The sequence below is a fragment of the Danio rerio genome, chromosome 1, assembly GCF_049306965.1.
Source record: "Danio rerio strain Tuebingen ecotype United States chromosome 1, GRCz12tu, whole genome shotgun sequence".
Lineage (NCBI taxonomy): Eukaryota > Metazoa > Chordata > Actinopteri > Cypriniformes > Danionidae > Danio > Danio rerio.
The window spans coordinates 55,744,665-55,771,477 of NC_133176.1; the positions used below are offsets into that span (position 1 = coordinate 55,744,665).

Below are 26,813 nucleotides of genomic sequence, written 5' to 3' on the forward strand. Positions count from 1 at the left end.
TATCGCACTTTCGTTTTCTTATGAAGTAGGAAGTCTGAAGCAAATGCATGGCTAAAATCTTCACTACTAAGGTCTGAAAGATTGGTGGTTCTGATTTGATGTAACTTGGGTGTGTCACCTTCATGGGCAAACATACTCATACATTCTTTAAGGATGGTGTGACCCTCTAATGGTATGACTGTCCTGTAAATCAAAGCCTGACTGATGGGATTTTTAGAGGTCACTTAAACATGCCGAGTGTATATCAATGATGGAATAGATTAAGCACTTATTAACGAACTCACTTTGTCAGTATTTACTGTTCTAGGTTATAAAGTTTATAGATGCGATAAGGGTTAAGAAAATGGGGAAAGGTTTTGATGTACATCAGGGAAATTATTCATATAATATCTGTGTTAATCCAATGGAATGTGTGGGGATACAATCATGCTTTCTCCTCAAACGCCATTTGCGGTACTCATCAACTATACAAACACTACACATGTATTTGATACTAGGTTCGTTATAATGCTTAAACTATTTGAAGACATTTTTCTATACAGTAAGTAATTTTAACATGAGTGGATGAGGAAGATCGGAAGAAATTAAACTATATGAATTTATTCCAAATGACACAAATAATAAGTAAACCCACAAAAATAACCAATGGCTCCCAAACATTATAAGATCTAATTTTTAACCAATAATCAAGATTCATCCATTTGATAATGAATGATTTAATAATCCTTCATTCATTTTCCTTTGACTTGGTCCTTCATTTATCAGGGGTCGCCACAATGGAATGAATCGCCAACTATTCTAGCATGTTTTACGCAGTGGATGGTCTTCTAGTTGCAACCCAGGACTGGAAAACACCCATAGACTCATTCACACACATTCATTCATTCATTCATTCATTCATTTTCGGCTTAGTCTCTTTATCAATCAGGGGTCACCAGAGCGGAATGAACCGCCAATTATCAAGCATTTGTTTTACGCAGCGGACGCCCTTCCAGCTGCAACTCAACACTGGGAAACCTATCCACTCTTGCATTCACACTCATACTCTACACCCAATTTGGCTTATTCAGTTCACCTATAGCGCATGTGTTCAGACTGTAGGGAAAACCAAAGCACCTGGAGCCAACATGGGGAGAACATGCAAACTCCACACAGAAATGCCAACTGGCCCAGCCAGGACTTGAATTAGCGACCTTCTTGCTGTGAGGTGACAGGGCTAACCACTGAGCCACCGTGCCTCCCTTTGTGAAAACGTACAACCTAATAAAAGGTCTATTAAATCATAATCTTATATTAGTTTCAAGATAATCAAAAAATCATAATCCCTTATGGAGAATGATGTTAAGCAAGTACGCTGGAATGAGATAATAAAAAACAAGTCAAAAAATTCTAACGATTTTATTATGGATGCTGAAATATGCAAACAAGTTATGTTAAGAAAGCAATCAGACAGCAAAGAAGAACAGTAAATCACTCCAGTGGAGCAAAGGGGTGGGGGGGTTTGTTTGTTCACATCGGATACAGTTACATGGACACCAATAATCTCATTTTAATATAATTTAGACAATACCCTGATAGGTCAGTGCTCTACAATTTTACCATGGGGGAAGGAGGGGTTACTAGGTGACCATTAACAAATGAAACATTGCTGTCACTCTGCTAAAAGTTTTATTTCTGTGTTTGTCTGAGATAATTAGTCTTACCGAATTCTGTATATTCCATTCAAGCTCAAGCTGATGGGTGAATTCTTATCGCGTGACTCATGGTGCACTCACGAGATTCATTCAACTGGCTGCGCACCTCCATTGGAAATAACAAACTCGTGCAAACTCTAGAAAAGACACGATATGTGAACGGGGTTAAATTACGAGAGTGTTTCAGGAGAAATAACTAAATGCGAGGGTTGCGGGAGATTGGTCTGAAATACGGGAGATTTCCGGAAAAAAACAGTGTTAGCAGGTATGTCTTGCACAGCCATGGTGGATTCACATGATTTGTTTGTTGACAACTGGGTTGCGGATCCAATTGCTTGGCAGTTCAAGGGTCCTTGACTCGACTTTTTCTCCTCAGCAAAAAAACTATTCAGTGACGTCTGTTTCTTACTCATTTTGCTGCTCGTGGGTGAAATTTGGGCTCTCAAGCGACAGAGATGTAACGAGAGAATACGGTCATTTTTCAAAATAAAAGATCGTTCAGACTCAGATAATAAATAAAACGGAAATAATTTGTAATTTTTTTGTGTGGCCTAGTACCAATTGATCCACGGAACGGTACCGAACCGCAGCCTAGTGTTTGAGGACCACTGGTCTACCATGTAAAAAGCAATTTTTAATGACCTTAGTCCGACTATAGTTATAATCAAACTAAAGAGAAATTGGATTAATATGTATGCCTATTTTAGTCGCATCATTGAAGTGCAGTCCGGACATGTAAACACCGTAATCAAACTATTACCGTAGTGTAGAACTTTTGCAGCATTTTGTGACAGGAAATTCCATAAACAAAGTTGTTTGACACTATTCTCTGCACCTACCAAGTGAGTAAAGGACCACAGACACCTGCAAGGTGGAATGCAGAGTTTTATTTTTCCATTCGGCGTGCAGTATCAAACTACATTAAAACAACACTCTTCCAGCAGTACTCACTTCATACATGCATCCAATATCTCGTTTGTCACGGTGGACATGCATGAAATGTTCCTGAATGAAAGTGAAAGTGCCAAGCTACAGTAAACGTCAAAAAATTAAAAATAAACACCCGAAAACACCCTAAACACCCGAAATGACATGAAATTCCAGAGAAAACGTGGACAGCATGACAACACAATGACACTAATCGAACTATGTGCTATAACTAGGGCCAGACGGAATCTGTGGACATTTTTGGCTATTTCTGCAAAGAATTTTGGCAAAAATCTCAGAATTTCTGCGGAATTATTTTGGGAGTATCATAACTAAAACCTTAATATATAAAAAAAAATAATCATAATATCTTTTTAACTTTCATTTAATATTTAAGATTCAAATCCAGTTAGATTCACTTGATTTGGTAAATAAAGCAAGTTTGTCATAATATATCTCGTAAAAGACAGAAAATAATACTGTACACACTGCACTGTACATAAATCAGATTTACACAGACAATAATATTACTGAAATTAATTTAAAAACTGAATAAATATAGATTTACACACATTTACTCATGCAAATAAACAGAATTAATGATAATGGCTAAAAATCTGCGGAAATCTGCGTAATTCTGCATGCGCAGATTCCGGGTGGGCCTAGCAATAACAAGTAAAATTGGATCATGAAAGGAACATTCAAAAAGCAACTCATGTAAACACATTAATCATATTACTGTTTTTTTTTTTCATATTAAGGCAAATAATTCGATTACTGACATCCATGTAAAAGTAAAAATTGTTAAAATGTCTGATTTGTTTTAATGTATGCAAAAGTAACACATGGCTGCTCCACTTTCAAAAGATGTGATGCTATCTTTTCCATTAAATAATATAAAACAGAGGTTGTTTATATATCTTAAAAAAAACATTCTTTCGCATATCAAATATCACAGTGCTTAGCATGCTATTGCATTTTTCTTGAATACCGCACAGCCCTAAACACGAGGGAAAGCAAATAAGGACATGATTTTATTTATGTCATATTTGCTTGTATATATTTACATGGTGTCTCACAATCCTTAAAAGTTTTCATCCAAAAGTACAGATGTACAAACACATACTTTCTGATAAATGACAGCAAACCGTAAATACAATTAAGTAAGTTTCAGCAGGGACTGTAGTAAGTCCAAGAGCACAATAATTACCTGGGGAATGTAGAAGTACAAGTAATGTTTGTACTTCATACCACATTTAACAAGACAATGCCAAGGAGTGGCCTGTTCAAGAAGATATTTTCCCAAAGCAACCATTATTACAATAAAACACACATTACAGAAGTTGCTGCATATTTCCAGGTTAAAGGTTAAAGAGACAGTTTTCCTTACTATTTACTCAAAACTTCCAAATGTCGGAAACCAGCAGCCATTGACATCCGTAGTAGGAACAAAAAGACTACAAAGGTCAATGGCTGCTTTTTTACATTCTTCATAAAATGTTCTGTTGTGTTCAACAGAAGGAAAGAAACTCAAACAGGTTTAGATCAAGTGAAGGATGAGTAAATTCTGAAAATGTTCATGTGAACTGTCTCTTCAATCATAATGATCATCATGATAATACTCTGAATATAGAGTAACTCTACATGAATTTCCATTTCTAACAGAAAGCATGAAATTCAATAGTACACAATATGCACATGACCAAACAGTATCAGTTACACAAAGAATCCATCATAAGCTTATGTCCTGAAATTAAATCTATACTAGGGCAGCTTCTAATAATAGCTCCTATCTAAGCAAACTACTCAAGTTACTCTTTAACATTCACTCCCACAATAACTAATACGTTATCCATTTTCATCCATTTTCAGCTGGACATTCACAGCAGCTTTCAGTCTCACTAAGCCAACTGTTGACAGAAAATATTCTTTAGGCAGCAACAACAAGGTTTTACCGGCAAAGATTAACCTTAATAAACCCAACAGCTTTAGAACATCAATCCACCATCATTTCCTAATGACAATATGAGTATTAGAAATGGGACGATAACCGTATTCAAGGTATACAGCAGTTTGGAAAAGTTAAGGTTTTAAAACTATCAAAATTTTCTGCTATACCGTGTCTAAGGTATAAGTAAATTTTTATTTACATTTTTTTCTTTAGTTTTTTAGGACAGCAGTATCTCCAACAGAAAAGATCTCCAAAGATGCTGTTTTAAATTGTGAAAAATCTTTGAAACAAATTACTACAGCAGAAGTCAATGATCCATCTGAATTATTTAGCCTGACATGTTTACTGCTCCAAAATATTATAAATGTTTTTCAAATTAAAATATTGTGTACAAAGGAGGAAAAGGTTTTGTTTTTTTACCCAGCCATTTAAAAATATACATTTTAGAGCAGTAATCTCAATACCGTACCGTGATAGTTATATCCAAGGTTATCATACCATCAGAATATTATACCAGCCCATGCCTTATGTGTATAACAGACCCATTAAAGCAACCGATATCACACACATACATTATTTCAAAAGCAGCTCAATATTGTACAAAAGAGAAATATTAAAAAGACAGCCTCCTGTATTTTTCATCCCTTGATATCTGCTGTTCACATTTTTATTTGTCTAAGTAGTATTCACTAAACTAAATAAAACATATGAAAAATGGTAGTTAAAAGACATGGTTTCAAGAGGACAAAAACATTCGTTTTTAGTAAGCTTGTATGTAATTAATACATTCTAAAAAAAAAAAAAACTAATAATGATTTTTATTCTTAATAATATAGGGTAATCAAACTGCATTTTGTATTAAGTCTGGTAAAAATAAATTAATCATCATGTAAAATAATGTCTCTATTTTTTATTTCTACAATTTTTAGCTAATTGTATTGATGTAAACAATTCCATATTAATATTATGTATATATATTTACATTTTCCCAGTGCTGAGTTGTAGCTGGAAGGGCATCCGCTGCGTAAAACACATGCTGGATAAGTTGGTGGTTCATTCCACTGTGGCAACCCCTGATAAATAAAGGGAATAAGCTGAAAAGAAGATGAATGAATGAATACATTTACATATAAAATTAATGTGAATTAAATTTGCATCTGAAGTAGAGCTGCACGATATTGAAAAAAATCTAACATTGCGATATATTTTTTATACTTCGATATGAATACAATTTCCCCAGATGTCTTGAATATCTCCAATTAGAAAAAATGTATAACTTAGATAGATAGATAGATGGATGGATGGATGGATGGATGGATGGATGGATGGATGGATGGATGGATGGATGGATGGATGGATGGATGGATGGATGGATGGATGGATGGATGGATGGATGGATGGATGGATAGATAGATAGATAGATAGATAGATAGATAGATAGATAGATAGATAGATAGATAGATAGATAGATAGATAGATAGATAGATAGATAGATAGATAGATAGATAGATAGATAGATAGATAGATAGATACAAAATCCAATTCGCAATTCAAAACACATTTCAAAAATACATAAATCCACTTCGTAAGTTCAAAACACGGTTTATAAATACACAAAACCAATTCGTAAGTTTAAAACAGTTCGTAAATACACAAAGTCAATTCATCTGCCGAAAATATTTATAATTTTTACTTGTGAATTTATAAAATGTGTGTTGTATTTATAAACTTTTGTAAATATGAATTGTGCTGTGCATGTATGAATTTTATGTTGTAAATGTATTCTTTTTTTTAGACTGATTCCATATTGTAATGGGCAACATATACATTGTGATGGCAAAAACTTGGTGTGAGTATTCTGTTATTTTCATGGTCACATCTTACCACATGTCCTGTTTTTGCTTTGACTTGATGTTTTTGTCATGTTCAATCTACTTCAGCTTGTTTGGTTCAGATGTGAGCATTCACACACTCAAATGAAGAATTACAATAGTTCATTTCAATCCAAACAAACCTGCTAGGGTACATCCTGCCAACATATTAAACATTCCATGGAAATGATTTGTATAAACTCACTGTTTTCTCAAAACACTGAACTAAGGCCAGTGACTAATTTAATCCATTTACTGTGACACGTGCCAGTGAGGACAAGCTTTTGTACTTTTGCTCAGATTATATGATTCCTGTTTGGGTTTTGACTGCATTAATTGGACTTAAGTGCATTTCTCACATTAAACCTATAAGCATTGTGACTTTGATAGTGCAGGACCGTAGCCAAGGGGGGTTTGGGTGGTTCGAAAAACTGACAAATATCCAGTATTTGTCACATACATGAGCTCATTTGTCGTATTTTGACTGTTATATGCCATCATAAGATATCCAAATAACCAGCCTGATCTCACAAGAAAACATAAGTATTTTATGTTTTGTCAGTTTAGTGGCTAATCCATATGAATTCTTACGAGTTCAGTCATACTAAAATATACGATTTTAAAAAGGAGGCGTGGCACTTAACCCCACCATTAACCCCAACCGTCATTGGGTGATGAGAAAATCATACTAAAGTGTACAAACTAGATTGTACAAATCCATACGAATTAGCCACTAAAGCAAAAAGTAATGAATTTCTGTGAGATTGTGTTGAAATAGCACATCAAAAAATGCTTTAACACCAATCTGTGAGTAGAGTCAACTGTATTGTTTTTATAGAGAAAACATTTTATAAGTAACTTTTATTACAAATCTTGGATCTTATTCTTGAAATTAAAAAATGACCAATAAAAAGTTGTGAAGCACCAAATGCTGCCCAAATTAACACTTGTTAGGTTATTGTTGTTATTTATGAACTTTAAAATGTACATTTTTACAAGAAAAGCTAGAAAATCGTGATTCTTTACATTATTATGGGCTTTATATATAATTATTATCATTCAAATGGTCAAATTCTGAGACTGTGGAAAGTTGAACGTGCTGGCCAGTTTGTTATTTGCCTAATATATGACAATAAGTCAGTTTTAAATTTAAAACTATATCAATTTTTCCCCCTATGGTGACATATTATAAAGTAGCCTAAAAATAAGTTGCCTCTTCATATTTCTTGATGTTTTGGCACATCAAAAAAGTGGGATCATCCATAAATGTCACTAAATTGCAGCATTAAAATCTCCTAATTAAATAAAAAATGAGTTAAATAACTGCAAAAAGGTCCACTTGAAAAAAAACATCATTTTCACTATAGGCTGGCTACATGCCCGTAGTGGGATGGTGCCCGTAGTGGACCGCGGGCCAAAGTTGGCCCATTGATTTGGCTCGCCATACCATCTGAGAAGAGAGGGAGAATGATGGGGATGGTTTGGAGATTTTCAAGTAAATTCAATGTAACCCTTTGTTTGTTTGATTGTTTAAAGCTAACTGATATTAAATGTTTCAATTAAATGGTGTCTCCGGGCATACATACGGTCACCCAACAATGCAGAGAATTTGGTGGGCAAATCAAGACAGAGGCTGTTTCTCAATATGCATTCTTCAGTGATCTAGCTATCTTGCGTCCTCATGTTTTCGCGTCTTCATCAATTGCCAAAGTTCAGTTTCTAAAACTCAAGACCACAAGAACAGAGGATGCGTGAAATTTACAGGATGTGTTCTAAATACCAAGGATGCATCAACGCAGAAGCTCACTTGAGAAGTCTCAGAAGTGATTGCAGCTGAATAAACGAGGTGAGAAATCCATCACTTCATATAGATTTATTATTAAAGTTTAGAGATATAACTTATTTGTTTCAGGAGTTTCCCTAAATGAGACGGTGAAAATAAACATCACCATGAAAATCTTATTAAACACATTAGGGTTGTTTATTTGCTGAAATTCGTATTAAATTTGTTTTATGTATTGTGCAACATATATTTGTAAGATCTTTATGCATAGTATATATTTTGAAAAGGGGAAAACAAAAAATTGTTGCGTTAATGCCGTAATGATTAAATAATTTTCTGTAAAAATGTGTGAAGGTCATGTGACCATCAGGAAGAACGCAGCCTCTCATTTCTCTCGCCATCTCCCAAGTTCATTCTTCTGAGGTGACCTGGCAAGACCGGTCTTCACAAGAACGCAAGTCCGTTTTCTGCATTCTTGCAATTGAAAAAACAGCCAAAGGCAGATTCTGTATGACTAGTGTATTCAGCATTGAACTCCAATGTGTTATAAATGTGATTGATAATGTTTTTATTGCAATACGTTATCATTTAAATGAGTTAATATGATTTTAAGTAATGTTTTCTATTTATTTTTAAATATTAGAAAATAAATTAGGAAATTACCCATGACAGCTTTACCTTCGGCTCACGGCTCTCAATGGTATTTGGTTTTTGGCCACTTAAAAGTTTGAGCACCCCTGGTTTGAGAGCATGACTATTGACCAAATTCTTTAATGCGAAAGTGCGCTCGTTTTTGCGATTGTTTTAGAACTTACGATTCAGCTGTCTGTGAGAGCAATGACTAGGAATAATAAACGGCAGAAAATGGTCAAACTACGTTGATAATGACTTTACAGACAAAATAGAAAAATATAATTAGAAAATATCAGTTTGCAGCATTAAACAGCAGAACACACTGTTTTTTAATATCTGAAAATGAATGGAAGTGAATGAGACCGGAAGTCTTAAGCCAAAAAGATTCAATTATGGCTGCACCTGCTTGTCCGCGGACAATAAGGTGAATTGCTCCAGTGGTAGATGAAGTGTTACTGTTCCAAATAAAATATTGAGGTAAAGTTAGTTTTATATTCACACATTCAGACTTTCTCATTGATAATATAATTTCAGTAAAGTATTGTTTGCTAATTCTAAATAGTGAATTCATATTAGCAGCATATTAGCATATTAATGTCTATCAAAGTAAAACACTGTTTACAGTCAATTAAAAAGTGCTTGAAGACATACTTATGTCAGACTTAATATTCAAAGTACCATGGTAAACAATATGGGGAGTGTGTCACTGCACAAATTACCTCTATTATAAACACAACCAATCTCATACATTTTTTAATGGGAAAGCTAAGCTGCTCCTACCTGATTTGGTGCTGTCATCTGTAGCTGCCTCTAGTGCCATCACGTGTTTGGATTAATAAACAACTCTGAATTACTAAACTTTAGTTAGGAGCACATTCCTGTAGTGTACCTTTATTTTTTAATTGTTTATAATACATTTTGTGCATTGTTTTGCGTCAGATAACGGAAGAGCTCAGCGAATTAACGGACCCTTTTTGAAAACATTTCCTGTCTGTCATTGGTCGGTCACAACTGACAGTCTCGCCCAAGCTCTTATCATTGGTTGATGGTCAAAAGGCTTTAGTGTTACATTACTTTTATTTTATTTTTGTAATTTTTGCTGATATAATTATTTATATACGTTGTATAATACATGTGTTTACCATTCAGGGCTAATTTATATAATCTACATAATTATAGTGATTTTTAAAATTATTTTGATACAGTTAAACCGCAAGAAATTAAGTTAAAAACGCTATTTGATCGACGTCTGCTGCAATTTTGAATGCAGTATGAACTGACCTGAAATCTGCATGCAGTATATGATACCAACAGTTTTGTTGTTACCATCTGGTTACCGTCAGAGCTCTGGTTACCATGGCAGCGCGGTGGAAGTTGTTGAACTAGATATCATCATGTCATGCGTTAAGCACGCGTTTACTGCAGTGCAGTACATCAAATTTGCAATGGAAACCTGTTACACAAAAACTGAAACTTCCTTAACAAAAGCCTGCTTTAAACTCATTTAAATTGAAGACAATGTAGATTCAACATGAAAAATGGATGCTGCTGATCATATGAACACCTCCCAGTTCAACGCTCCAGTTGAAGCTTATGTTGAAGGTTAATCATTTGAGAATGTGCTTAAAAATGAATAATGAATGAAAACATCCTTAAGTAAGTAAACATCATATTATTTTTTTATATTAACTAAACACTATTTAAAACGTTTACCCAAAAGTGCGGATTCCCCTACATTGTGTGCGTGTGTGTGTGTGTGTGTTTGTGTGTGTATTTGTGTGTGTAAGCTATATACTGTATGTACAGGAAAATAAATGAATGATATTTATATATATATATATATATATATATATATATATATATATATATATATATATATATATATATATATATATATATATATATATATTGTGAAATACCATTTAAGAAGCCTCTGTCACACCTAAGCATTTTTAGAGAGTAATAAAACAATCCTTAAACAAAAGCAAGAGCACTTCATTGAAGATGTAATTGTATCATATTTGTGAAACAGGACTGGCAAGCACTCCGAAGTATGGACGTTTCTGATTGTATTTAAATCACATAATCACAGACAGAATTGAAGATATACACTCAACGGCCACTTTATTAGGTACACCTGTCCAACTGTTACCGCAAATTTCTAATCAGCCAATCACATGGCAGCAACTCAATGCATTTAGGCATTGTCAAGACAATCGGCTGCAGTTCAAACCGAGCATCAGAATGGGAAAGAAAGGTGATTTAAGTGACTTTGAACGTGGCATGGTTGTTGTTGCCAGACTTGCTGGTCTGATTATTTCAGAAACTGCTGATCTACTGGTATTTTCACGCACAACCATCTCTAGGGTTTATAGAGAATGGTCTGAAAAAGTAAAAATATCCAGTGAGCGGCAGTTCTGTGGCCGCAAATGCCTTGTTGATGCCACACGTCAAAGGAGAATGGCCAGACTGGTTCCAGCTGATGGAAAGGCAAGAGTAACTCAAATAACCACTCATTACAATAGATGTATGCAGAAGAGCATCTCTGAACGCACAACACATCTAACCTTGGGGCAGATGGGCTACAGCAGCAGAAGACCACACCGGGTGCTACGCCCGTCACCAAAGTTGGACAATAGAAGATCAGAAAAACGTGGCCTGATCTGATGAGTCTCAATTTCTGCTGTGACATTCGGATGGTAAGATCAGAATTTGGTGTCAACTACATAAAAGCATGGATCCATCTTGCCTAGTATCAACGATTTAGGCTGGTGGTGGTGGTGGTGTAATGGTGTGGGGGATATTTTCTTGGCACACTTTGGGCCCATTATTGAGCATCGTATCAACACCACAGCCTACCTGAGTATTGTTGCTGACCATGTCCATACCTTTATGACCACAGTGTACCCATCTTCTGATTCAAGCAGAATAACCCACCATGTCATAAAGCGTGAATCATCTCAGACTGATTTCTTGAACATGACAATGAGTTCACTGTACTCAAATGGCCTCCACATTCACCAGATCTAAATCAAATAGAGCACCTTTGGGATGTAGTAGAAAGGAAGATTGGCATCATAGATGTGTAGCTGACAAATCTGCAGCAACTGCGTGACACTATCATGTCAATATGGACCAAAATCTCAGAGGAATATTTCCAGTAGCTTGTTGAATCTATGCGACGAAGGATTAAGGCAGTTCTGAAGGTAAATGGAGGTCCAAACCCCTACTAGTAAGGTGTACCTAATAAAGTGGCCAGTGAGTGTAGATGTGTTTTTAGGAACTAGCCTGTCAAGTGCACACAAGCTTTGTCCATCGTGCTGCTGAGAGGACCAACGCACGTGTACATGATGCAAAATGTCAGCGGTGACATCCGCATATAAATGCAGCATTTACTGTCACAATATAAAATGACTGACTTAATGGTAACCACATGAATAGAAGGGACTAAAATATCACATGACAAGACTTTAGTTATAATCAAAGGTTATAATCACTTCGCAAACAATACCTCTGAATGCAACTCAGGCATGCATTCATAGTGACGGTAAATCAGCATAGAAAATGCTGATTGTTTAGTGCAGTCAGCTGTTTGTTGAGAATTATGGGTGGAGGTTGTCTGCATTCTCACAGCTGGAGGGAACAGATCGTGTTAGTTCAGTGGGTTTTTTTTGCCCTAAGACTTCCATGTGGCTGGCAAGGGTGTGAACATATGAGAAGTGAGATGTTTCCTCATGCTTTCTGTCATCTTTTTGATTAGATGAGTGTAGCTATTTTTGAGAACCATGATAGCTGGGATTTTTTTTAGTTGCTGCTGCATCACTTGGCATCAACCTCCTTTGCTTTTGACATGACTTATGTAATTGATCAAAGCTCAATTCCATTCATTTTCTTTCTATAGCACTTTTACAATGTTGATTGTGTCAAAGCAGCTTAACATAGAAGTTCTAGTAAATCGAAACTGTCCGTCCAGATTTAAGAGCTGAAGTTCAGTTTAGTTCTGTTTCATGTGGTTTAATTTTCACCGCTGAAAGTCTAAACGCTAGAGAGCAAATCCATCGAGTCCCAAAGCCAACAAGCCAGTGGTGATAGTGGCGAGAAACAAAACTTCACCAATTGACAAAAATGAAAAAAAAAAAAACTTGCGAGAAACCAGGCTCAGTTGAGCACGACCACTTCTCCTCTGGCCAAACTTCCTGTGTAGAGCTGCAGTTTAAGCGCTGGAGGCTTGAGAACGCTGAACGTCCATCATAAAGAAACTGCAGATATGAGTAGGTCACCGGCGGGTTTTCATGCTGTCGCAGGTGGATCAATGTGCAGACTCGTCTGTCACTGTGGTCGATCATGATCAGTCTAATGCTGTCCACTCGTCCATGACCACCAAAGCATCTGCACAGGATGCGGCCTGGTCCAGGATTATGCATTAATCTCACATAATCTTCTCAGATAATTAAGTAAATGGTGTAAGTGTCAAAGGAGTCTGCTTGTTTCTGTGGATTATGAGTCTGAGAACTTGACATCCAAAGGGACCATCCAGACTTTCATAAGAGACCGATGTGAAAGCAAACATTCATTTGTCATCACTGTTGAGCATTTGAAGTCTTGTATCATGTTAAATTGGACAAAGTTTGGCTTGTAAAAATTTATACCAAACTTTAACAATTAGTATCCTCGATTCTCAAAAAACAGTTGATGTTATGGTGTGTTAAAAACAAAACTGTTCCAACATTGTTTTTAATTATAACTTTTATAGGGGTTGTAAAACTTTTTTTGCAATAGGATATTGGAGAACAGACAGGAAAGCATTCGGAGTAGAGAAAGGATCGGGGTAGGACCTTGAGCCGGAAATCAAACTTGGGTTGTCATGAGCACCATGGTGCTATATGTCAGCCAGGCCCGGATTGGCTAATCGGGAGGACCGGGAGAATTCCCGGTGGGCCGGTCCGATTTTTGGCCGCAAGGGCCGGTGTCCCTAGCTCCAGAATCTGTTGTTCTGAGCAGTCACACTTTTTAAATTAATTAATTTATTTACTTGACCACAGCCTTCTTATTCTTTAATTTACTCATTATTGTATGTTTTGCATTTCAATTCTGAATACAGGCTGCAAACTATTCAACAAAAGTATATTACGTGGTAAAGTCCAAGTAAAAATCCTATTCTGTGTTAAATAAAGGTTCAGTTTCATCCTCAGCATTTGTGGCTTGTGGTTGATTACAGTAAAGTATTTTATTTTTTGTCCCCTGGTTTGTTTAAAAAAAAAGGAGCAGAAATGTGTTTACAGCTCTTTGCTCTTTTCATATATAACCAGCCTGCAGGTTCATAATGTTATGAGTCACCTCTTACTATTCAACTGTTGTGGCCCAGTGGTTAGCACGTTAGATTACAACGTCGCCGACCCGGGTTTGATCCTTGCCTGACTGAGTATATTATTATTTTCATTTTTATTGTTGAGACATATAATACTGTTAGGGTTGTTGAACATTTGAAGTTCTAAAGCAGTTGTTTTCTCAAAAAAAAAAAAAAAAAAAAAAAAAGGCGTGATAGTGTAATTAGAAACTGAATTGGAAATGACCTTATTTTAATATAGTCAGTCGTGAACTGAGGTGGGCCGGTCTGAGGCTTGAAACTCCAGGGCTGAAAAGGAGTCCCACTCCGGCCCTGATGTCAGCGCACTTAACCACTAGGCTAAAGCCAACATCCCAACATTTTCAAAGTCTGTTGCTGCCATCAAAATCTAAATAAATGTGTATTTCCTGAATAAAGCTTATTTGGTCAGTGAAAATATTGACATCTTTGTACTTGTCAATTAAATACAAGTTAGAAGGTTATGAAACCCTCAATTAAAGTTTCTGGACTAACTGAGATTTTAACAGATATATATGTTGGACATCAATTAAGACAATGTTAGCATTAATGTTGCCAAGTGGTGCATTGATTCAGGTTACACACAACAACATGTACATAGTAGGTTTGTGTAAGTTTAGAATTCTCCAGCAGCTGTTTTATTCACCTTATTCTCTGCCGACGAGCGGGCGCTGCCATTTAAATCTTTTTGGCTCGAGACTTCCGGTCTCATTCACTTCCATTCATTTTTTGATGTTAAAAACGGCTCATTACGCTGCTAGATGTAGCAATTTGATAATTTCACATTATATTATTCTACTTGGTCTGTATAGTCATGCAAACATTTGTTTGTAGAGCAAGTAGTTTGACCGTTTTCTGCCGTTTATTATTCCTAGTCGTTTCTCCCATAGGCGACTGAATCGGAAGTTCTAAGACAATCGCGAAAACAGGCGCACTTCCGCATTTTAGAATAAGGTCAATATGCTTATTTAATTAGGGTAAAACAGGCTAACTCTTTTGCCTAGTTTTTTGGTTCTGGGTTCAAAATCTGCATTGCATCAATGTCACGGGTTGTGAAGTGGCATAGTGCTGGAAAGTACTTCAATGTCTCATTGTTATTCACAAGATTGAGTTTCTGACAGTTAAGTGCTCTCAATAGTACAGACTTCGATACCAAGTGGTACTAAAATAAAAAAAAATATATGATAGCAGCGTTTCCCACTTGCTATTGAGTTAATTCTTAAACACTGCCGACTGGCCACTGTTTCCACGTGTATTTGAAGACTGTGTCTGCTAGCTCATCTCTCAATGGATCGTTCATATCCCTGCTTAGACAGATCCTCTGACTGACACTTTCAAATGTTCAAGTGTTCTGAGGGCTTTTCTGACCTTTCAATGTATGCATGTGTGTGTCCTAATCTTAAAACAAGCAAACTTTGCATTTCCTCACATTTTACTTCTGATTTTAATCACTATGGGCCACTGAAAAAAGCTCTTCTCTTAAACCACTGCTTGCCCTGACACACCCTTCCTTGTACCTTTTGCTCATGGCTTTTTACACCCATTTAAGTTGCAGTTGTTAAACACAAATTCCAGGCTTGAGGTTGACTTAAACTTGAAGTGGGGGTGTGTGGGGGGGTGTTTATCACACATATATTAAAATCTCAAAAAAATGTTGAGGCTTTCATGATCTTTTAAAGATAATTAATATTCTTGATTTTATCGCATTTAAGGGAAATGGTTTTGTAACGTAAAGATTATTTGACACTCCACATGTGGTTTTCCTGTAATAGTTACTGTATGCTAATGAGATTGCTATTGAAAGGCTTACTTCAGACTTCCATATGTCTAGACAATTCCTCTAGCTCCTTTGTGGGGAACCCAAAGTATTCCCAAGCAAGTATTTTCGGTCATTACTCAAAGTTCATTACAATAAAGGTGAGAGTTGGAATGAAGACTGACCAGTACATCGACTGAGACCTTCCATCCTTCCCTCGTTCATGAACAACACCCTGTGAAATTTCACCTGGGGCAAGGACTCTCCTCCAACCTGAACATGGCAAAGGACTTGGACTGCAAAACTACTAGCCTTTAATTACTTTCTGTCGGATGTTAATTTCTCTCATTATAATCTTCAGTTTCTGCTTCCAAAGCCTTTGGAGCCATTGTAATTCCAAAAGTTAATAATTGCATCCATTTCAGTCAGATTCTAACAATGTGAAGTTTAATGAGTAATAATCAAGCTGATGAATGAATGGATGCATGGATGGATGGATGGATGGATGGATGGATGGATGGATAATAGAGTGGTGGGTGGGTGGATGGATGGATGGATAGATGGTTAATCAAGTCGAAGAATGGATGAATAAATGGATGGGTGGATGGATGAATTGATAATGGAATTGGTGGATGAATGGTTGAATAATAAAGTCAAAGGATGAATGGAATAATTGATAAATGGATAATCAAGTCAATAGATGAATGTATGGATGGATGAATGAATAATTGAGTTGGTGGATGAATGGTTAATTAAGTCAAAGGATTGATCAATTGATATATAGATAAACATTTTGATGGATGGATGGATATTTGAATTGGTGGATAAATGGATGGATGGATAATTGAGTTGATGGATAAATGGATGGATGGATAATTGAGTTGATGGATGGACAGATGGATGGATAGATGGATGAATAATCAAGTCAAAGGATGGATGAATTGATTGATGAATAAAGTCAATGGGTGGGTGGATGGATGGATGGATGGATAAATCAGTTTACAGTTGGATAAATTAATGAATGGACAATGGAGTCTATGAGTGGTTGGAAAAAAGATGGATAAATGAGTGGATAGACAGATAAAGGCAATATAATTGAGTTGATGAATGGATGGTTAGTTGAGCAGGTTGGTGGTTGGATGAATGAAGGAATGGATGGATGGATGATTCGATGGATGGATGGATGGATGGATGGATGGATGGATGGATGGATGGATAGACTGATGCATGAACAGATTGTTAGGTGGATAATTGAGTTGGTAGATGGACGATGGATGGATAATTGATGTGAATGGATGGATGGATTGATGAATGTATGAATAATCAAGTCATTTGATAGATGGATGGATACATCAGTTTACAGATGGATAAACGGATGGTTAAATGAGTGGATAGACAGATAAAAGGGAAAATAATGGAGTTCATGGATGAATGTTTAGTTGAGTTGGTTGGTTGGTGGATGGATGGATAATTTGATGGATGGATGGATGGATGGATGGATGGATGGATGGATGATGGAGGGATGAAAAGACAGTTGATTGGATAGATAATGGATGGATAATTGACTTGGTGGATGGATGGATAGATAGATGGATGAATACCCAAGTCAAAGAATGGATGAATTGATTGATGAATGGACAGTCAAGTCAATGGGTGGGTGGATGGATGGACAGATAAATCAGTTTACAGATGGATAAATGAATGAATGGATGATGGAGTCTATGGGTGGTTGGAAAATATATATAGATAAATGAGTGGATAAACAAAGGCAATATAATTGAGTTGATGATTGGATGGTTAGTTAAGGTGGTTGGTGGATGGATGGATGGATGGATAAATGGATGGATGGATAAATACTCAACTCAAAGGATGGATGGACTGATTGATGAATGGATCATAAAGTCAATAGATGGATGAATGGATGGATGGATAAATCAGTTTACAGATGGATAAATGGATGGATGGATAATGGAGTCAATTGGTGGTTGGAAAAATGGATGATTAAATGTGTGGAGAGACGCATAAAAGGAAATATAATTGAGTTGATGGATAAATGGATGGTTAGTTGATTTGGTTAGTGAATGAATGAATGATTTGATGGATAGATGGATGGATAAAAAGAGGGTTGGTTGAATGGATAATTGAGTTGGTAGATGGATGATGGATGGATGAATACTAAAGTCAAAGTATGGATGGATTGATTGATTGATTGATTGATTGATTGATTGATTGATTGATTGATTGATTGATTGATTGATTGATTGATAAATTGAAAAGTCAATGGATGGATGGATGGTAAATGGATGGATGGATGGATAGATAAATCCATTTACAGATGGATAAATAGATGGATGGTGGTTGGAAAAATGGATGGTTAAATGAGTGGATAGACAGATATTCAGAATTCAGCTGATGGAAGGATGTTTAGTAAAGCTGGTGGGTGAATGGATGGATGATTTCATAAATGGATGAATAAATGGTTGGTTGGTTGGTTTGTTGGTTGGTTGGTTGGTTGGTTGGTTGAATGGATGGATACTTGAGTTCAGTTCTCCCTGCTTTACAAGTGTTCAGTTATATTATTCGACAGTTCGAGATTATATGATGTTGTACGCACTTGTTTCCTTATCAGATAACTCAAAATATAGCATAACATTACATTAGGAATTTAGTGTTATGATAAGAAACACCTGATTAGCCAGATGCATTGATAGGCTGAGAAATGTCACAATACAACAATGCATGCCACACCTGTAGTCTCTGTTCTCACGTCACATACCTGCGCACAAACTGTACAAACTAGTGTAGCAGCTACATTCTCTGACCCATCGAAACATAACAGTCTTAAAAAGAGACTGGAGTTTTTTTCTTTTGCAATACAAAGCGCTCTGTCTTTTTCTTGTCATGCGGTATCTACTTGAGTGATAAACAGGTGTTATGGACGGCTACTTTGACACAATGTTCAGAGAAAGCAACAGGAAGTTTACTGAAAGACAAATAAATACAGGTATTAGCTTTGCTGTCATGGTCATTCTCAAATGGTGACTCATTTGCTAACATGTCTGGTTTTTGGATTTAGATGGATTTAATATCACGTCAAAAAATACTTATCAAATACTAGAGTTAATACTACAAAAACACATTATAACAACAAATACCAATGGAAATTCCAATAGAAAGCTTTTAAATAAACAGCAAAATCCCTAAAAAATTGTTCAAAAATGCTGGAATTATTTTAAAGACAAATAAAACAAATTACTGGAGAAATTATATTGTATAATCAATGTCAAGTTAGATTATTCATAGGGTGTTTTTTAGACCAGTGTACTTTAAAGATTGAAACTAAGGGTTGCAGTACTGTTTGTAAGGCAATTTTTTAATGACATTTGTTGTTTATTTATTGTATGGTGAGCTGATGTTATTTTCCTTTTGGGATAAATACATTTTTAAATAATAATAATAGTAATAATAATAATAATAATTCAATTCATGTTAATTTCTATAATACTTTTAGAATGTAAATTGCGTCAAAGCAGCAAAATATATAAGTAAATTGAAACTGTGTCAGTCCATTTTTGAAGTTCAGTTTAGTTCAGTTTAGTGTGGTTTAATTTTCACTGCTGAAAGTCCAAACACTGAAGAGCAAATCTATCAATGCGCAGCTGCACAAGTCCCAAACCAAGCAAGCCAGTAGTGACAGTGGCGAGGAACAAAACTTCACTAATTGACGAAAGTGAAGGAAAAAACCTCGAGAGAAACCAGGCTCAGTTGGACATGATCACTTTTTGGCCAAACTTCTAGTGCAGAGCTGCAATCTAAGCGCCGGATGCTGGAGAACACTGGACGTTCATCGTGGAGAAACTGCAGGTGTGAGTACTGTAGGTCAGCGGATGTTCAGCCTGGCTCACGGGATCAAATCAGAGGCTCATCTGTCACTGGGGTCTTTCAGGAATTTTCAGGAGTCTCGTGCTCTCCGCTCCTGTAAAGAGAGCCAAATTGTAGAATGATTTACCTGTTAACCTTAAATTAGAAAGAAAGATAAATATTGTTAGTAGTGTTCTTAAAAAGTGGTTAAAAACAAAATAGCACTGTTTGCACAAATCTACAATTAGTTTGTTGGATCATGCTCCCTTTGCTTTTGCCTTCAATAATTTTATGTGAAGAATTATAATGTTGTGTATATATGTTTATTATATTTTCATTTTGTCAATTTTGTGTACGAGGTACACTTAAACAAATGCAATTTTTTGTCCCGTGAAATTGTGATGTCCATGTAAAAAATGAAAAAAATAAACAAAATAAATAAAAATAAATAAATAAATAAAAATAAATAAATAAAAATTAAAAATAAATAAATAAATACAAATTAAAAATAAATAAATAAATAAAAATAAATAAATAAATAAAAATAAATAAATAAATAAAATTTATATTTATTCTCTTATTAAATTAATTAATCAGTCATATTATTGACTAAAATAAAAAATGTAAATATGATTTATTTACAATACAGTTTGTAAAGTAACATTTTCTGTCTTTTAGTAGATATATTATATGAGAAACTTGCTTTTGTTTGCCAAATAAGTGGATCTAATTGGATTTGCATTATAAACATTAAATAAAAGTTAAAAAGGTATTATTTTTTTATTTCATATATTAAGTTTTAGTTATACTTCCAAAATAATTATTCATAAATCCTCAGATTTTTTACAAAATTCTGTGCAGAAATATCAAAAAAAATGTCTGCAGATTCCGTCTGGCCCTAGCTATGTCTTCAGCAGATAAACATGCATTTGTTCTGCACTTGATTTACTGTTTTTGGGGAATCTGAAGCATGTTCGACATGTTATCTTCATCCTGTCTATCAGTGAGTTTACATTGGCAGGGTCAAGACTTCTCTATTTTGGTGGAGGCCGAACTACTCTGATCAGAAGTGAGCACATTGTCAGTTTAAGGATGCACAATCATTTGTCAGGTGATGTTTACCCACAATGCAAATTTGAGTTTATTCAAAGCAGGGCGTGTCTCTGCTTTAATTATGCTGGAAGAGCAGGTGCAGAGAGCCTGAAGCGGCATTGGAGGGCTTTTAATTACCAAAAACTTCCTTTACTTGCACAGAGTTAAAAAAAAAAAAAAAAGTAAAGGCTTTAAATAAATATAATTCAAGTTGGTTTTAAATTAAAACACTATTAAAACACTATTTCACTATAAACACTATTCAGCTTTTTGCTAATAATTGCATATTTAATTCAAAGTGCTGTTCGCTGTTTCTTTCTTTTTTAATTGTGAAATGCTGCAATGTGAGTAACAAGAATTTTAAAAAATTCTTCCTGGTAGAATTACGGTTACAAGCAAGTTCCTAAGGGTTCATGTGTTTAAGATATTAAGTTTAATATGTTTAATTAGCTTATTAAGTTATTTTTAAAATAATAAGAGTAATAGCTCAGACATTGCTCATTCGATCAGAATTTAGAAAATTCTCCATTTTAGAAACCAAAGGTTGCAAGTAGTTTTAGGTCAAAGATGAGATCTAGATCAAATATTTTCATTCATTAATTTTTTTCATAGTCCCTTTATTCATCAGGGGTCGCCACAGCTGAATGAACCACCAACTTATTGAACATATGTTTTAAACAGCGAATGCCCTACCAGCTACATCCCAGTACTGGGAAACACCCACTCATTTCTACACATACACTACGGCCAATTTAGTTTTTTCAGTTCACCTATACTGCATGTGTTTGGAATGTAGGGGAAAACCGGAGCACCAGGAGGAAACCCACGCCAGCACCGGGAGAACATGCAAACTCCACACAGACATGCCAACTAACCCAGTCAGGACTCAAACCAGCGACCTTCTTGCTGTGAGGCGACAGTGCTAACCACCGTGTCACCCCGGATATATTCATTTTGTACAATAAAGCATATTAAATATAATGCTTAGAAGAACACAATAAAATATACATTACTTTGAAAAACATGCTCTGGCATGAATAGTATTACTCTGACACAAATTGTATTATATAAATCCTTCTTGCAGACCAATGGGTAAAATTGAATACAATGGCCAAGAATGATGATATAAAATGAAAATTAATGTGTGACTGCACTGAAATCCTTTAATAATGCTTAAATATGTTTGAATATGATTAGTTTGAAATATTTCTGACCTGTTTTGGTGAATAAACTTCACATGGCATTTCCAATGGATGTCAGTAAAATGTATATGAACTAATATTTTTGGGTCAGAAAAAAAGCTTAAAAAATCAGGAGACGTTCTAAAAAACAAATAGAAAGCTCTATATAATTTAAATATTGTTTTGCATTATGTTTAAAACCTATGGCTACTTTTGTATGACCCACATCATCCAGTAATGCTAAATTAGATGTGTGAATGAAAATATGCCTCTGCTTTAAACATTTTAATCTATCTTTGTTTCAAAATGTAATCATTCACACTCAAAAAGTGGACTTTTATTTTTAATAACAAATCTGTGCTGCCGAAAACGGAAACAAATCAATAGCAGACATTTTTACATTGTTATAATAATTTATGTTTCAAAATTGTACGTTTACATATAAATAAGTGGCAGTAAAAAAACATTTAAGAGTGATAAGTGATTGACTAACCAGTTATTGCACAAGCTACTTGTGTGCTACCACCGTCAGCCATGATGACAGTAGGCTAGGCTAAAGCTTCAGTTGTTTTCAGTATAACAGAGACATCTTGTGGTTTTATTTAACGGGTGTTCCGTTTTTATTTTTTTCATGCCAATCCCTTTAAATATTGCATGGTTTGCGCGGAAAAGTTTTTTTACTATTTTCATCTTCCAAAATACACTAACCAACCAATTAACAAACAAATAAGTACTAAATCACAATTCACTTCTACAAGCATTTAAAGAGAAAATGGATAGCCGAGACATCTTAAAAGTATTTTACCTGTCGAAAGAGTGTTGTCTGTGCAGTTGGACAGTTGAGCACCAGAAAATCAGTACTGAGGTGAGTTTGACGGTTACAGGTTCAAAAAACAAAAAGGCGGGAATTAAGAATTAGGGCTCATCATGGCTATGATTGTGAATATGAGTCCGTTTTAAAGAATATTATGTAGGCCTCTTTTGTGTATATTACTATTGTAGTTTAATCAAACTGACTGAATTACAATAAAATAAAATAACAGAATCAGTTGCTTTAAAACATAAAATAAGTGACATTAGTTTTTTTGATATAGGGTTGTTGTTGTTTTATTATTAAACAGTATATTGTTAAACATTAATCCAAGAATATTTCATTTTTACTTAATGTGCAATTTTAAGATATCAACAATAGAGGTCGCCCTAATTTAGCTTACCTGGCTTGTTAATGACTTCCAGTCGCATCAGCAGGAAAAGGAAAAGTAAGCTAGGCCTATCCTACAGTTTGTTTAAAACCTGCCTGCCTAAAACTCTTCTTATATAAGTTGCTCCTTATTTAGGCTAATCCATTACCAGTTTTATTTATAATAAACAATTGGTAAACAGGGTGACACTGTGGCTCAGTGGTTAGCACTGTTGCCTCACAGCAAGAAGGTTCGAGTCTCGGCTGGGCCAGTTGACATTTCTGTGTGGAGTTTGCATTTTCTCCCCATATTGGTGTGGGTTTCCTCCAGGTGCTCTGGTTTCCCCCACAGACCAAACAAATGCGGAATAGACCATTTTGAGGGATGTAAACAAAAAAAATATCCCCAACTTATTTCCAGTTTTTCATTTTTAATTTCTGCAGCTTCCGAGAATCCAAAAAGAGCCACATATTGATAAATAATGTTATGAAAGCTGTTTTAACATTAAGTTATGATTGAGTTGTTTGATAACAAGTTGGAAATATCCACGGGCCATCGACATCACCACATTGAAATGGTCTCAAATAATCTAAATTGGCCGTAGGGAATGTGTGTGTATGATGTGTATGGATGTTTCCCAGTACTGGGTTGCAGCTGGCAGGGCATCTGCTGCATAAAACATATGCTGGATTATTTGGCAGTTCATTCCACTGTGATGACCCCTGATGAATAAAGAGGGTAAGCCGCAGGCACGTGCACACATAGGGCTCGACCTGTGCAGTGCACATTCCCTTTTTAGTCTTGTATAGAAAGTGCCCTGCCAAAATGATCTGATGTGCCCCCGCGACTGGAAGGGCATTCGCTGCATAAAACATATGCTGGATAAGTTTTAGTCATTCTGCTTTGGCCACCCCTGATTAATAAAGGGACTGAAAAGAAAATTAATAAATGAATGAACTTGGAAATTGGCATTTATGGTAAATTCTATAGTGTTTTTGATCCATAAGTGTATTCGACTGTATATATTAAAGTATTTAAAACACTTTTGTTAATGAATGCTACAACATTACTTATATTAAAGTGAAAAAAAGACTAATACATACTTTAAATGGGGGAATTGTAGTATAATATACATTCAAATTAGTACAGCATTGGTTGTTTATATTGCGTAGTTGTTTTTCAACTGTATTTGCACAACAGGGTAGCATGGTGGCTCAGTGGTTAGCACTGTACCCTTACAGCAAGAAGGTTGCTGGTTCGAGTTCTAGCTGGGCCAGTTGGCATTTCTCTGTGGAGTTTGCATGTTCTCCCCATGTTGGCGCGGGTTTCCTCTGGGAGCTCTGGTTTCCCCCACAGTCCAAACACATGCTTTATAGGTAAACTGAATAGACTTAATTGACCGTAGTATATGAGCATGTGTGTGAATGAGTGTGTAAGGGTGTTTATAGGTTTTGGCTGGAAGTGCATCCACTGCGTAAGAAATATGCTGGAATAGTGTGGCAACCTCTGAAATAGACAAGTTGAAAGAAAATGAATGAATGAATAATTTCTAACATCGTAGTTTAATTAATTAACTATAATATGCTTCAAAAGCACTAAAATATTTATCTATCAATTACTATAATAATTTATAATGTGGCTTGGCGTTTTGGAGAAGGGTCTGGATGCAGACCTGGTGCAGTGCAATCTGAGCTGCATCTGTAACGGAGGCCAGCTAGTAAGTGCTATTCAGGTAAACCTCACTCCTCTGACCTCTAAAGGTGCTCTAGCGACAGATGCTAGAGGCCATGGTCTTTAGTATCCTTGTTAGAGTAGCTGACTTCCATGCGGAAGGTTGCCGGTTCGAATCCAGCACGGAGTGGGTTGGGTGGCGTAGGACTGGTGAGGTTACATTGGTGCTGTGACCCGGATGGGAGTGAGGTTTAGGGGAGTGAGTGTAACGGAGGCCAGCTAGTAAGTGCTGTGCAGGTAAACCTCACTCCTCTGACCTCTAAAGGTGCTCTAGCGACAGATGCTAGAGGCTATGGTCTTTAGTCTCCTTGTTAGAGCACCCGACTCCCATGCGGAAGGTTGCCGGTTCGAAACTAGCTCGGAGTGGGTTGGGTGGCGTAAGATCGGTGGGGTTACACATCCAATGCTTTTTAATGCGCTCACCCAACCCCACCCCTAACCCTACCCACCCCTCACAGTGTTGTCATTTGTTCCATTTGAGAGCATTGATGCAAGCTGAGATTGATAAAGGCTGAATCCAGATACTATTGGACATTTTTGTGATAGACTTTGGCTTAAAACAGCTGTCTACTAATATGCAAACAACAACATTCATATCATTGCACTAGATATATTTGATATTTATTAGTAACTGTGATAAAGACATAAAGGGTACTGTTGACACTACCTGAAAAATTACATCAGTGAAAGAAAAACTTTTATATTGGAAAGTACCTATAATGGCACTAATAAACAGATCTTGTCTCTGGTTTCTCATCAAGCACGTGACTTCGAAGAACCCAGAGCTCAGCAGTGCAACCAAAAAAAAAAAACACCAGACAATATGATGACTGTGCGTTTTGTGCATCTATGAAAGATTGCTGGAAATCCCGGTATTTTTGTTTTTGAATACGAAACAAACTAGTGTCCCTCATTGTTTAACATATAAATGTTTTTTATAGGTTATTTGGTACTACATTAGCATGACTTCTACCATAAACTACAATGAAAGTTTTACTTAACCCATCTTATTATTTGGTTATTTGTGTTATTGGTAATTTTTTAAATCTCATGTACAGTTGAAGTCAGAGTTATTTGCCCCCCTTTGGGTTGTTTTGCTTTTTTAAATATTTTCTAAATGATGTTTAACAGAGCAAGGAAATTTTCACAGTATATCTGGTAATATTTTTTCTTCTGGAGAAAGTCGTATTTGTTTTATTTCAGCTAGAATAAAAACAGTTTTTAATGTTCTAAACACCATTTTAAGGTCAAAATTATTAGCCCCTTTAAGCCATATTTTTTTCGATAGTCTACAAAACAATCCATCGTTATACACTAACTTGCCTAATTACCCTAACCTGCCTAGTTAACCTAATTAACCTAGTTAAGCCTTTAAATGTCAATTTAAGCTGTTTAGAAGTGTTTTAAAAAATATCTAGTCAAATATTATTTACAGTCATCACGGCAAAGATAAAATAAATCAGTTATTGAAACTATTATGTTTTGAAATGTGTTGAACAAATATCTCTGTTAAACAGAAATTGGAGGAAAAAATAGACAGGGTGGGCTAATAATTCTGACTTCAACTGTATACCTGTACACTGTAAATAAAAAATTGACTCAACTTAAAATTTTAAGGCAACAAACTTCAGGACATTTTTGCGTTTACTCAAGTTAAATCAAGCCAAGTGCAGTAATTAGGTTAAAGGTTGAGTACACTCAAAAATGTCCTGAAGTTTGTTGCCTTAAAAATTTCAGTTGAGTTAACTTTGTTTTAGTTTTTTTATTTTTATTTTTTGTTTTTTTAC

At 35.6% G+C, this 26,813-nt stretch overlaps 1 long non-coding RNA gene across 1 annotated transcript; it reads right to left on the reverse strand.

Moving 5' to 3' along the window:
- Positions 1–2,562: 2,562 nt before the first annotated feature.
- Positions 2,563–9,866, reverse strand: LOC141375088 (uncharacterized). Its single transcript, XR_012382253.1, has 3 exons — positions 9,640–9,866; positions 5,555–5,666; positions 2,563–4,531 (listed from the first exon to the last, which is right to left on the reverse strand). It is a non-coding gene; the product is annotated as an uncharacterized lncRNA (long non-coding RNA).
- Between the last annotated feature and the right edge of the window lie 16,947 nt (positions 9,867–26,813).